Below are 13,180 nucleotides of genomic sequence, written 5' to 3' on the forward strand. Positions count from 1 at the left end.
GACTCCTATGAGTTCTAAATAGCTGCTCTACATTATCTTGTTACTTTTGGCGCATTTTCTTTTCGTGAGTTAGCCATGTGGGTATTGACCCTTTTGAGTTTGCCAATTAGTAATGCGATAGTGGAACGGTCCTTTTTTTTATGATGAATGTCATTACGAGCAAGTTCCGAAACCGTTTGTTCTTGCCCATATTGAACTCAGTACTTGTGTTCAAGCTGTGGTTGTCAGCATGTGGCTCTTGTTGCACGATGTTTGAGCCTACAAAGCGTATGCTGCTTTTCGATAGTGATATTTATAAGGCTTGTGAAGTCGAAGAAACTGACCAAACAGCTGATCTAGTCGATCTAGATTATATCTAGCTTTCCTTGATTTTCAAATCTATTATTGCCGTGTGGCTCTAGGTGGCTGTCTTTCTTTTTTTTTTATCCGTATTTATTATTTAATAATGGGCTTAAGAAGGATTTTTTATTAACCCAGTTATAACGTTTCTTTTTGAGGCCTTACTATAATCGTAAAAGTATTTTTAAATATTGTGTTGCAACTGCTTTTCAATAGGGATATTTATAGGGTTTGTCTAGTCGATCTGGATAATATCCTAGCCTCCTTTGAGTCTTAAATCTCTTAGTGCCTTATGGAACTAAGTGCCTTTCTTTTTTCTTTTTTTTTATCAGTGCATATTATTTCATCTTGTGATTACGAAGGCTTTTTCATTAGCTCCGTTCTCACGTTTTTTTCAGGCCTTACTTTAATCATAAAGTTATCTTAAAATATTGTGTTGAAACTGCTTTTAAATAGTAATATTTGAAGTCTAATAATATGACCAAACAACAGATCTTGTCGATCTAGATAATATCCTAGCCTCCTTTGAGTCTTAAATTTCTTAGTGCCTTATGGATCTAAGTTCCTTTCTTTTTCGCTATTGTTTTTTATTTGTACTTATTATTTCATTTCGGGATTACAAAGGCTTTCGTATTAGCCCAGTTCTTACGTTTGTTTGAGGCCTTACTTTAATCATAAGTTATCTTTAAATATTGCATTTCAAATTCCTTTCAATAGTGATATTCATAAGGCCTGTGATGTCGAGTTGCTCGACGTTTGAGCCTACAAAGCCTATGCAGCTTTTCAATAATGATATTTATAAGGCTTGTGAAGTCGAAAAAACTGACCAAACAACTGATCTAGTCGATCTAGATAATATCCTAGCCTCCTTTGAGTCTTAAATCTCTTAGTGCCTTATTGCCTTTCTTTTTTTTTTTTAGTTGTCTGTATTATTTCATCTTGGGATTACGAAGGCTTTTGTGTTAATCCAGTTCTCACGTTTCTTTTTGAGGCCTTACTTTAATCGTAAAGTTATATTTAAATATTTTGTTGCAGCTGTACCGAATAAATTATACCAAAAAATTGTATGCGATAATAATGCAAAAACATTGTATTTCTCCGGATCATGGCTGTAAATAGTTTATTCATTTAAATAACTAATATCGAATTCTGAATGTTAATAAAAAGAGCTCCCAGCTGTTTTATAAATATGATGCATTAGACTGCAGCTAAGAATAGATAAATTTTGGCGTATCATATAAATTGTTGTTCTTCCGTGAAAGTGGAGCAAGATGAACAAAGGGAAAGCAAGCAAGGTAAAATTAGAATTAGATTAGGGGCAAAACTTTTTCTGACTTTTGCACGAAAGAACTATTTTAGCAATATTTCATCATGTGTAGCACTGTAGCAATCAATTAATCAATCAATCAATTTATTAATACTAAAAACAAAACAATTACAAACTTAAAGTTTATACACGCCCAAGAAGCTCAGCTTTTAATGGGCCAACAAAAAAAATAACACACTATTATAAACAACATAAAAAAAAAACAGAAAAAAACATAATTAAAAAAAAAAATGAATAAGAGCCATTTATTAAAATAGAATAATTAATAGTAAAATTAAAAACTAAATGAAAAAAACAATTATAAACGACGAAGAGATTGGAAATTACGATTAAATATACATAAAAAATCAGAGAAATATATTGAATAAAAAAAAGACACGTAAATGTGGAAGGAATGCAAAAAAAGAAGAAAAAAAGGGGAAAAATACTATACTGGAATTACCCAGTGAGAAACTGCCTTTGCAGAAAGAAATAGAGGGACATTAGGAAGGATGGAGTTCCGTAGTAAAATAGATTGAAAAACAGGAGACCTCTGACTGTACGTCAATAATTGCTTAGATAAAATAAACCTGCGATAAGAGCTACGTAAAAAAGAAGAGTACCTACCTGAGGCTGACAGAAAGAAAAACTGCTGCAGAGATGGTGGAAGTGTACCTAGAAAGGCAGAATGTGCTAAATAAAGGTAACTTTTACCCACAATACGATCCAGCGGAGCTATTCCAGTATGATTATAAAGATCAGAGGAAGGGTAAAAACGAGGTAGAAGAAAAGTAGCTTTCGCTGCCCTATTTTGGGCTCTTTGAAGTGAGCAGAAAAGAGATTTATTAGTACAACCCCAGACAGAACAGCAATAAGAAAGGTAAGGAAAAATGAAAGCATAATAAAGAGAAAGCATAACATCAGGGGGAAGAAATAAGTTAACCCTGTATAACATTGAAGATTGGCGGAGGACAAAGGAACGGGTATGAGTTATATGGGGTTTAGAAGAAAGAAAACAGTCAAGATACACACCAAGAAATTTCACTATAGTAGCTTGCGGTATAATATCATTCCCATAAGTCAGTATGGTTGGTTCCCAACCTTACTGACTTATAGTGCACAATGGCACTTTTTTGGCTGTTGAGAGTCATACCATTTGACCAGCACCAATCTTTTACTTTATCAAAAAGACCTTGAGCTAGGGAAGTGGCAGATGGCAGGTCCACTGCAGCAATAAAAAGTTACTGTCATCAGCAAAAAGAATAGGGTGCACAAAGGGATGAAGACCATCAACAAGATCATTAATATAAATTAAAAACAAAAGTGTCCAAAGCAGAGAGCTCTGTGGGACGCCTTTCAAAATAGGCAAGGAAGAAGTACTATTTACCGAAACATACTGAGATCTCCCTGAGAGGTAAGACCTAAACCATTCAAATGGGACTCCGTTCACTCCAAATGAAGATAATTTAGACAAAAGAACAGAGTGAACGACCATATCAAATGCCTTTGAAAAGTCAAGAGATAGACCCAAAACACACAAACCCTTGTCACGATTAACATGCCCGAACTCTGGTGCATCTGCCAGTGCATGCAAGGTAGAAAAACGGCGACGAAAGCCATACTGATGGTTGGTTATGAGAGAATTTCCTGCAATCGAATGAGTCCTAAATATAAATGAAGAGAGTCTACATTACATTACTTTTTCAACAACCTTCGAAATTACGGGAAGGAGAGAAATAGGTCTATAGTTTGAAATTAGAGATGAATCACCTTTTTTTAACAAAGGTACAACATTAGCAACCTTAAATAAGTGAGGAAAAACACCAGAAGACAGAGAGAGGTTAGTTATGTGTGAGATGGGGTTGTAAACAAACTGACTAATTTTTTTCAAATCATTACAGCTCAAACCAAAGCACATGCTTCAATTTGTAGCATTTTGTATTACAATTTTGTCACTGACCAAATGATGAGGATTTTGAAAGAAGTTAAGGAAGTAACAGAAAGTTTGGACCGTATTTTCCGTATTTGTTTTGAGAGATTTTTGCGAAGTTTGATTTAATTAGGACCACCTTTTTTTGCCGTATTTGTTTCGAAAGATTGGTGCTAAGTTTGAAATAACCTGACAAAAAAACTGATCTAGAACTAATCCAACAACACTTATCGGACCATGCGCGTGTCGCGGCCGGGCGTATTTTGGCTTGTTTTTCAGAGACTCGCGCTTGTTTTTTGTTTGACTTTCTGGCAACCCTGTTTCTGCTTAGTACCGGAATTCAGAAATGAGTCACCAATATTCAGAAATTGTTCAAAAATTTTTTTTGACCGAAAATTGCTGTGAAACACACAAATTTGGGCAATTCTAGAACTTTAGGAACGGACCATGATGGCAGTCTTGGTTTTTAAAGGATTGGGCGTATTTTGGCTTGTTTTTCAGAGGCTCGGGCTTGTTTTTTGTTTGACTTTCTGGCAACCCTGTTTCTGCTTAGCACCGGAATTCAGAAAAGAGTCACCAATACTCTTTGTTCAGAAGCTCAAGTATGGAAGGACTTTGGAATTTTTTACCAGAAGAGGTGAGGGGCAATACATACGAGTTAGACTTGGGTATTACCCGGGGTCTAATTTCCTATCGAGCTGGGAGGGGGGGCTACTCTCCCCTAGCTGAAATTTAGGCCTAGTGTCTTCAGAAATATTGTGAACACTAAGATAGGCTAGGCCTTGGCTCATATAGGCTAACTTAAGTATCTTCAGAAACAAATCAATTGTCCTGAGTGGCCTATACCTTTGCCATAATTTTACTTACTAGCTTAGGCTATATTGCTGATTTTTCATTTGATTTGGGAAAATCAGCTCCAACTTTGCCCCTTCCCCCAAGATTTTGATGAAGTTACACCTCTGGTCTCAACCCTACCTTTCACAGTAGCACTTGCAATTTTATACACTTATTTTGGGCTGTAAAGTTATCCTAGTTCATTTGTTATCCTATAAAATAGTAAATTGTGAATAAATACAGGAAAAAATACTAGCTTAGAAAATTTGGTAAATTTGCTGGTGGCACAATAATTTAGCTTAGATGAAAGTGAAAATTTTATTTGATGCTTTTTGTATGCTCTATCATAATACTTGAGGCAGGGGCATTGTTTGGGGGTGGCAAGGGGGGGCAGTTGCCCCCCTAATAATGTAGAGAGAGAAAATACTATACATCCCATGCCCTTTTAATATCAAGATATTGATCCCTCTTGCACCCCCCCCCCCCAATAAAAATGGTGGAGATTTGCCCCTGACTATAGGCTAATTGTTTCTTTTGCAAATTGCATCTTGAGCACTTGAAGAACCCCAAAGGTGTTTCATTTTGTTACTACACAAAGAAGTTACCAACAATAGTTAAGTTATTGAGAAGTGGTGAAAAACTTATCACCTGTTTATAAATAAGTTTTTCAAGTGTAATATATTCTAAAAATTCTTATTTATAAATATTCAAACCTCATTTATTAGGCAACTTCATTCAAACCATTTTCCTACCATTTCAAGCTTTTCAAATGCTGTCAACAAAAATAGTGCTGAAATTTGCAATTTGAAACTTTTCTGTTGACAATTAAGGGTAAATTCCAATTCAGGGGATATAATTGCACATTCGGGGGTGGGGGTATGAAGTTCAAGGTAAATTTGCAATGGGCCGGATGATTTAGCTACGATGACAGTGAAAATATCATTTGATGCTTTTTTTATGCTCTTTCATAATTCATATAAAATACCTCCAGGGCCCCTTTAAGGGCTCAAGGTACTGTTTGCAACAGAAGCAATTATTGTTTTGTGAGAGAGCTGGTGTCTGAATAGGTGTACAATCAATGAGGTTATACTGGATGTATTGAGTATACACAAAGTGACAGACATTACAACATATCCATCAATCAAAAGAACAACAAACAAATAAATAATTATGGGTTGGCTTATGAATACTCATCCATCAGAGGAGGGTGAGATAAGTAGGGCACATTTTAAGGATAGTTCCAGATAAAAACAAATATTAAACACATAGTTAGATGTTGTCAAAACATGATTATCAAGTGAGTCCAAATTGTTTTTACTTTTTTTGGCTTGACTTTTAACAGATTTATTTAGTACTTTGAGCCTTGTGACATTAAACTCAACTCTAAGCCTTGGAGTTATTTTAACCTATGTTCTATCCCCTAGTAATTCTACAGTTGGAGTCACATTTTTTGGCTGGCTGATGAAAATTTTTGCTTGATTGAGGATTGATATTGCTTCTGGAAAAAATCAATTTTTGAAAATGAAGTTCTTCTTAAAAAGAGTTTATCAATCTCCTCGAAAAGGAGTTACAGAGAAAGTTGTTGCAGTCAAAATTAAAGAATGAGGTCAATTTGGCCATCTCACAAGTTATTCCAAATAAAAAAAAAAGACTTTATCAGTAAAAATTCCCAGTTTGACTGGATGAATATACAGCAGGTTTCAGTGCTTGCAAGTCAAGTTATCCAATGTTTACTTGGAGGCCATATAAAATAATTCATAGTCTCTGGCCTGGAAGAAAGTATTTAGATTAACTATTGTTATTTATTAAAGATCTTTTCCACAGATGCACTTCATATAGAAAATGTGGTTGGCACTGTCTAAAAAGTGGGGTAGCATAGTAGCAATGCTACTTGGCTGTTTTCATGGCCTAGGGCAGATTTGGTTTGGGCAACAGCTAGGCCTGTTGGCAGATTGGGTATCTTTAGTTGTGCCACCTGCAAATTTACCAATTTTTCTAAGCAATATTTAAGAAAAGGCTGTTATTAAGTCAAAAGTTTTAAGATATGTTGAGGGGAAGTTGAAAAGGCATTGGAGGGTAACTAGTCCCCTTATCCCTCTTCACCCTGTTTAGGTGTCCGTGATGCAAAACACTGATAAAATTTTTTAAATGTTTTTTTGTTTAAACTTGTCAAAAGGTCTAGTAGATGCGTCTGTGGGGATGCACTGCCCCCCCCTCAGCTCCTAGGGCAAGGATTATAAATTATATTCTCCCTATGCAAAGTCCCCCCCAGCAAAAAAAATTGTCCTCTCCTCCCCCCCCCTCAAGAAATGTATGCATACTTCCGAAAATACTATTACTAAACAAATACAATATGTAAACAATGGGCAAATTCTATAACTTAAAGACCATTACCCAGGGGCTGTGGGGGGTCATGCTATCCCCAAAGACATAGTTATTAGGCTTTTCGACTATGCTGAACAAAATAGAAATATCAGAATTTTGATCAGATGATTTTTGGAAAAAAGGGGCATGGGAGGGGGCTAGCTGCCGCCCAATATTTTGGTCACTCGAAAAGGACACTAGAACTTATAATTTCAGTTAGAATAAGCCCTCTCCCGACGTTCTAGGCCTACTGGGTCGATATGATCACCAGTGATATAAAAAAATAAATAACCCTGCATCTGTGATCTTTCTTCTGGCCAAAGTACAAAATTCCACATTTTTGTAGATAGGATCTTGAAACCTCTCATACGCTGAATCTGATGGTGTGATTTTAATTAAGATTATATGAATTTTAGGGAGCATTTCCCCCTTTTTTGAAAATCAGGCAAATTTTCTTAGGCTTGTAACCTTTGATGGGTATAACTAAACTTAATAAAACTTATATATTTAAAATCAGCATGAAAATTCAATCCTTTTGATATATCTATTGGTATCAGAATTCCGGTTTTTAGAGTATTGGTTACTATAGAGCTGGGTTTCTCCTTATTTACAGGTTGTTACCACAAACTGTTTGATACTACTAATGGGCAGCTAGTATAACTTATAGCCCATGCCTTGGGGGCTGTTGGGGTTTGAAATTTATGAAGATAGAATTGCTGAAACTTTCAACTCTTTTGAACAAAATAGCTATCTCAAAATTTTGTTTGGTTATGTTTGGGGAAATATTGGGCTGGGGGGGGGGGGGACTGGTTGCCCTCCAACTACTTTTTTTTCTTCAAAGGGGCACACGAAATTTCAATGTTCAATTGAATTTTCCCCCCAAAAATTGAGAAAGCAGTTTTCACAGAAAAGTAAATAGTAGGTCAGCAAAAAAAAGTCCCACATTAATTGAAACTCAAAACGACAAGAAATTACTATTAAAAAATAAATGAAACCTGAAATGAAGAGAAATTAAAATCATTCCATCATTCCCTTAACCTCATCCAATCAAAATATTGAGATAGCCATTTTATTCAGCGTAGTTGATTTCAAGATGGAAAATATGTTTTTGAGGAGGACACTCCCCTACAACGCTCGGGGCAAGGGTTGTAAGTTATGACCTGGTGGTATATAAGTTTGTTTTATAGAAGGGGTTGTCGTAGAAACTTCAAGAAAGGCTCATTCGATTGGAAATCCAAAGGGCTAGTGTCCTTTTTAATAGTCGAAAGTGATTGGAGGGCAACTAGCCCCCCCCCCCCCACGCTCATCATTCCCCCAAACACATCCAATCAAAATTTTGAAATAGCCATTTTGTTCAGCGTAGTTGATTTCCAGGTAGAAAATATATTGTTGAGGAGGACACTCCCCCACAACCCTCGGTACAAGGGTTGTAAGCTATGCCCTGGGGGCATATAAGATTTTTATAGAAGGTGTTGTCATAGAAACTTCAAAAAAGGCTCATTCGATTGAAAATCCAAAGGGCTAGTGCCCTTTTTAATAGTTGAAAGTGATTGGACGGTAACTAACTCCCTCTCACGCCCACCTTTTCCCCAAACACATCCAATCAAAATTTTGAGATAGCCATTTTGTTCAACGAAGTTTAATGTTATGGAAATAAGGTCTTTGAGGATGACAACCCTCAGGACAAGGATTGTAAGTTATGCCCTGGGGGCATATACAGTTTTTATAGAAAGCGTTGTCGTAGAAACTTCAAAAAGGGCTCATTCGATTAGAAATTGAAATGGCTTGTGCCCTTTTTAATAGTTGAAAGTAATTGGAAGGCAACTAACACCCCTTCCACGCCCACCATTTCCCCAAACACATCCAATCAAAATTTTGAAATTGCCATTTTGTTCCACGCACTTAAAGTTCAGGAAATTATACCTTTGAGCAGGACACTCCCTTCACAGTCTTCAGAGCAAGGGTTTTAAGTTATGTTCTTGGAGTATATAATTTTTTATTGAAATATTTATTGTAGAAACTTGAAAAAGGGCTAATTCTATTTGAAATTCCAAGGTCTAGCGCCCTTTTAAATAGTTGAAAGTGATTTGAGGGCAACTAGCCCCCCTTTCTCCCCCACTTTGTCCTCAAAAACAGCCACTCAAAATTTTTAGATAGACATTTTGCTCTGTGGTGATGATTTACCGATAGAAATGATGTTTTTGAGAAAGACAATCCTCCACAGCCCTGATTGCAAGGGTTGTAAGTTATATCCTTAGGGCATATAGGTTTTTTTTCTGAACGCGTCGTTGTGGAAACTTCAAAAAGGGCTTCGATTGAAGATTGAAATGGCTAGTACCCATTTTAATGTTCAATAGTTATTGGAAGACACCTAACATCCTTTCTTTGCCCTCCGTTTCCCCATACACATCCAATTAAAATTTTGAAATAGCCATTTTGTTCCACGCAGTTAAAGTTCAGGAAATTATACCTTAGAGCACTCCCCCCCACAGTTTTCATGGCAAGGGCTATAAGTTATGCCCTGGGGGTATATAAGGTTTGTAGTGAAATGTTTGTTGTAGAAACTTGAAAAAGGGCTCATTCGATTGGTAATTCAAAGGGCTAGTGCCATTTTTAATAGTCGAAAGTGATTTGAGGGCCACTAATCCCCCTCTCACGCCCACCTTTTCCTCAAACATCCAGTCAAAGTTTTTAGATAACTATTTTATTCAACGTCGTGAAAAGTTTGGACAATGGGCCTTTAAGGATGACAACCTATCCCCCCCACAACCCTCAGGGCAAGAGTTTTAAGTTATGCCCTGGGAGCATGTAAAGTTTTTATTGAAGGCGATACTGTAAAAACATCCTAAAGGGCTGATTCAATTGAAAATTGAAAAGGCTATTGCCCTTTTAATAGTCAAAAGTGATTGAAGGGCAACTACCCCCCCCCCTCTCACGCCTACCATTTCCCCAAACACATCCAATCAAAATATTGATATATCCATTTTTTCAACGTATTCGAAAGTTCTGGAAATTAGGTCTTTTAGGATGATAACCCCATCAGAGCTTTCAGTGCAAGGGTTGTAAGTTATGCCCTGGGGGCATATAAGGTTTATATAGAAAGTTGTTGTAGAAGTTTCAAAAGGGGCTCATTTGATTAGAAATTGAAATTGCCCCTTTTAATAGTCGAAAGTGAGTGGAGAGTAGTTAACCCCCCTCTTACGCCCTCCATTTTCCTAAAAACATTCAATCAAAGTTTAGAAATAGCTATTTTGTTAAACGTAGTTAAAGGTTCTGGAAATTATGTATATATGGATGAAAAACCCCCAGAGTCCCCAGGGCGAAGGTTGTAAGTTATGCCCTGGGGGTATATAAGGTTTTTATGATAGAGTTGTCGTAAAAACTTCAAAAGGAGCTCATTCAATTGGAAATTTAGAGGGCTAGTGCTCTTTTTAATAGTTGGAAGTGATTGGACGGTAACTAATCCCTCTCTCACCCCCACAAGTCCCCCAAACCCATCCAATCAAAATTTTCAGATAGCCATTTTGTTCATCGGTGTAGAAAGTTTTCGAAACAAGCTCTGTTAGGATGAAAACCCCCCCCCCCTGAGCCCTCAGGGCGTGGGGTTTAAGTTAGATCCTGGGGGCATATAATGTTTTTATTGAAAGTGTTGTCGTAGAAACTTCGAAAGGGCTTATTTGATTGAAACTGAATGGGATAGTACATTTTTTAGTTGTTGAAAGTGATTGGAGACTGACTAACATCCCTCTCACGCCCACCATTTTCCCAGACATGTCCAATCAAAATTTTGAGATAGCTATTTTGTTTAACGTAGTTGAAATTTTTGGTAATTAGGCCTTAGAGGATGACATCCACCCTCACAGCCCTTAGGGCAAGAGTCGCAATTTATGCCCTGGGGGCATATAAGGTGTTTATAGGAAGTGTTATCGTAGAAACTCAAAAAGGGCTCATTCGATTGAAAATCGAAAGGCTTAGTGCCCTTTTTAATAGTTGAAAGTGATTGGAAGACTTGACATTTTTATAGTAAAGATCAATGTGGGTATAATGTATTATTTTTTTATTGTTGTTGTTGTTTAGACCACGGCACTTTGTATCGAAGGAGTTGTCGTAGGAACTTCGAAAAGGGCTTATTCGATTGAAAATAAAAAGGGCTGATGCCCTTTTTAATAGTCAAAAGTGATTGGAGGAAAACTAATCCCCCTCCCACGCCCACCCTCCCATTTGACTTTATTTTTAAAAACTAAATGTTGCCATAAGATTAAATCAAAATGCACTGGTAATACTAATTCCCGATAAGGCATCTCAGCAGTATCCCAAGAATGACTGAGGGTTTATGTCAAACTTTTGGGGCTGTTTCTGCTCTTAAGATTTACCAAATCAAAATAGCGTAAGTGTATCCAGGCTATCAAAGAAAGTAAACAGATTTGTTTGCGAATGGCATCAAGTTTTCCATTACAGCTGAACTAGAGGAAGTATGAAACTAAATTAAACGCTTCTATTTGTGTCCAGATTTTTAAAAGGGCATATGTTGTTAAAAATTGCTGTAAATTGTTCTCCAGCATACAAATAGCAGGCCTAACTATAAAGCTTTAAAAAAACGAAAAGATTTAAAGTATTATTTTCTTTTTCTCTGAAAAGACTATGTCAATATAAAACGAACAGAAATTAATTAAAAAAACTTAATTAAAAAATTAATTAAAGAACAGAAATTAACTGAAAAAATACAAATAAATGTGCATTGTCAGTTTCTGTCATGTGCATATTTAATAATCAAAATCTCAATATTATTTGATTTATTAAAGTCATAAAAGTAAAAACATTTATTTTTTTTCAGTAAAGTGCAAATTATGATCTTGCCTTGGGAAGGAATAGGGGTTTTGAGCCCAACTTATGTTAATTTCTGCTCGTTTTGAGTTTGACTCGGTTATTTATTGTAATTTCTGTTCGTTTTTGGGCTTCATTTATTTATCGATGCCGATTTGTTGTAGTTTCACGCCTGGTAGATTTTTTAATTTTCATTTTTGCTCATTTTTGTTTGATGGAGTTCCTTACTTTTCTTTGAAAAAATTATTTTGCGAAAAAAGTTTTTTTTAATTAATTATTGGTAAAGAACGACTCAACCCAATAGTAACCAAAAGTCTAAAAGGAATTTTGATAACAATTGAAACTTCAAAAGAATTGGTTTTTATGCTGATTCCAAACATGAAGAATTCATTAAGTTTAATATACATATCAAAACGTTTTTAGGTGAACTGGCTGTTAGCAGTTGTTGTAATGTGTCCTGTGCCCCGGTGTTTTAAATAGTGGTCTTGTGGTCCCAAACTTGGCCGCAAGATCCCTTCAGAAGGTGGCAAGGCCGAGTCAAGGTGAATATCCTGCAGAGTCTTAAAGATGAAGAATTAGGTCCTTCATTGATTATATTTATTGGCATAAAGAACACAAACTAAAATATGAGTCGTCTAATAGTCTAAAATACTTTCTAATTGGGGGGGGGAGGGGATTTTCCTGGTAAAATTTTCCACAGAAGGGGGGGGAGGGAGAGATTGCCGAAATGAGTTAAAAAAGTGATCAACAGAAAAGCCTTTCTTTTTCAAATAAAAGGAACGAAAATGAGAAAAACCAAGTTTTTTCAACTGAGAGTAAGGAGCAACGTCAAAGTATAAAATGAACAGGAATTATTGCATCTATGACAGGGGCTGTCTCCTCTTCAATTTACCGCTCTTTACGCTAAAGTTCGACTTTTGTGTCCCAATTCCTTAAGAACGACTCCTGAAACACGCAAGGGTAGTTTAATTGGAATCAGAGCTTTATGAAGGACAAAAAAAACTTAAGTTTAACAGATGAGGGGTTGCGGAGAGGGCAACCCCCCTCATATATGGAATAATTTCGTTTCGTTTTAAGTTTTAATAATGAGCTTTACTTATAGTTGAAACTGTCTTTTTTCAAATAATAATAAAGAAGAATACGTTTATATCAAGTTTTCAAATAAGTCAACTAAGAGTGACGGGAGACATAGCCCATTCACCTTCCTCATTGCTGAATGAGGTGTAGGGGTGGTCATCAACATTAATTCAATAAAAAATAGCAAATTACATATTGCATGCCAATCTTGTGGTATAATATATAGCCTACCATTTTAGGTTATATGCATATTATATGGATACCTAAACTTGAGAGATGTGGAAGCCGCCAGTCAGACTTGTAAAAGTTGGTACACAGCATTCATCTACAGCCATAAGATTCAAAACAATGTTGAATTTGTAATCCACAGAAAACATAGTGAGGCTCTCATGGCTTTGTCAAGGCATCCTAGTCGCTGTAAAAGGATTACAATTGAGGTAATGAATTACATTTCAAATTTTTACTTATAGGTTTCTGGCATATAATGTATGACTATGATGGGGCAA

At 36.2% G+C, this 13,180-nt stretch overlaps 1 long non-coding RNA gene across 1 annotated transcript; it reads left to right on the forward strand.

Annotated features, from left to right (window-relative positions):
• The first annotated feature begins 4,117 nt into the window (after positions 1–4,117).
• Positions 4,118–13,144, forward strand: LOC148944971 (uncharacterized). Its single transcript, XR_016142708.1, has 2 exons — positions 4,118–4,212; positions 12,914–13,144. It is a non-coding gene; the product is annotated as an uncharacterized LOC148944971 (long non-coding RNA).
• The last annotated feature ends 36 nt before the right edge of the window (positions 13,145–13,180 follow it).

This window comes from Artemia sp. Qi Xiang Cuo, chromosome 13 (genome assembly GCF_049724085.1).
Source record: "Artemia sp. Qi Xiang Cuo chromosome 13, ASM4972408v1, whole genome shotgun sequence".
NCBI lineage: Eukaryota > Metazoa > Arthropoda > Branchiopoda > Anostraca > Artemiidae > Artemia > Artemia sp. Qi Xiang Cuo.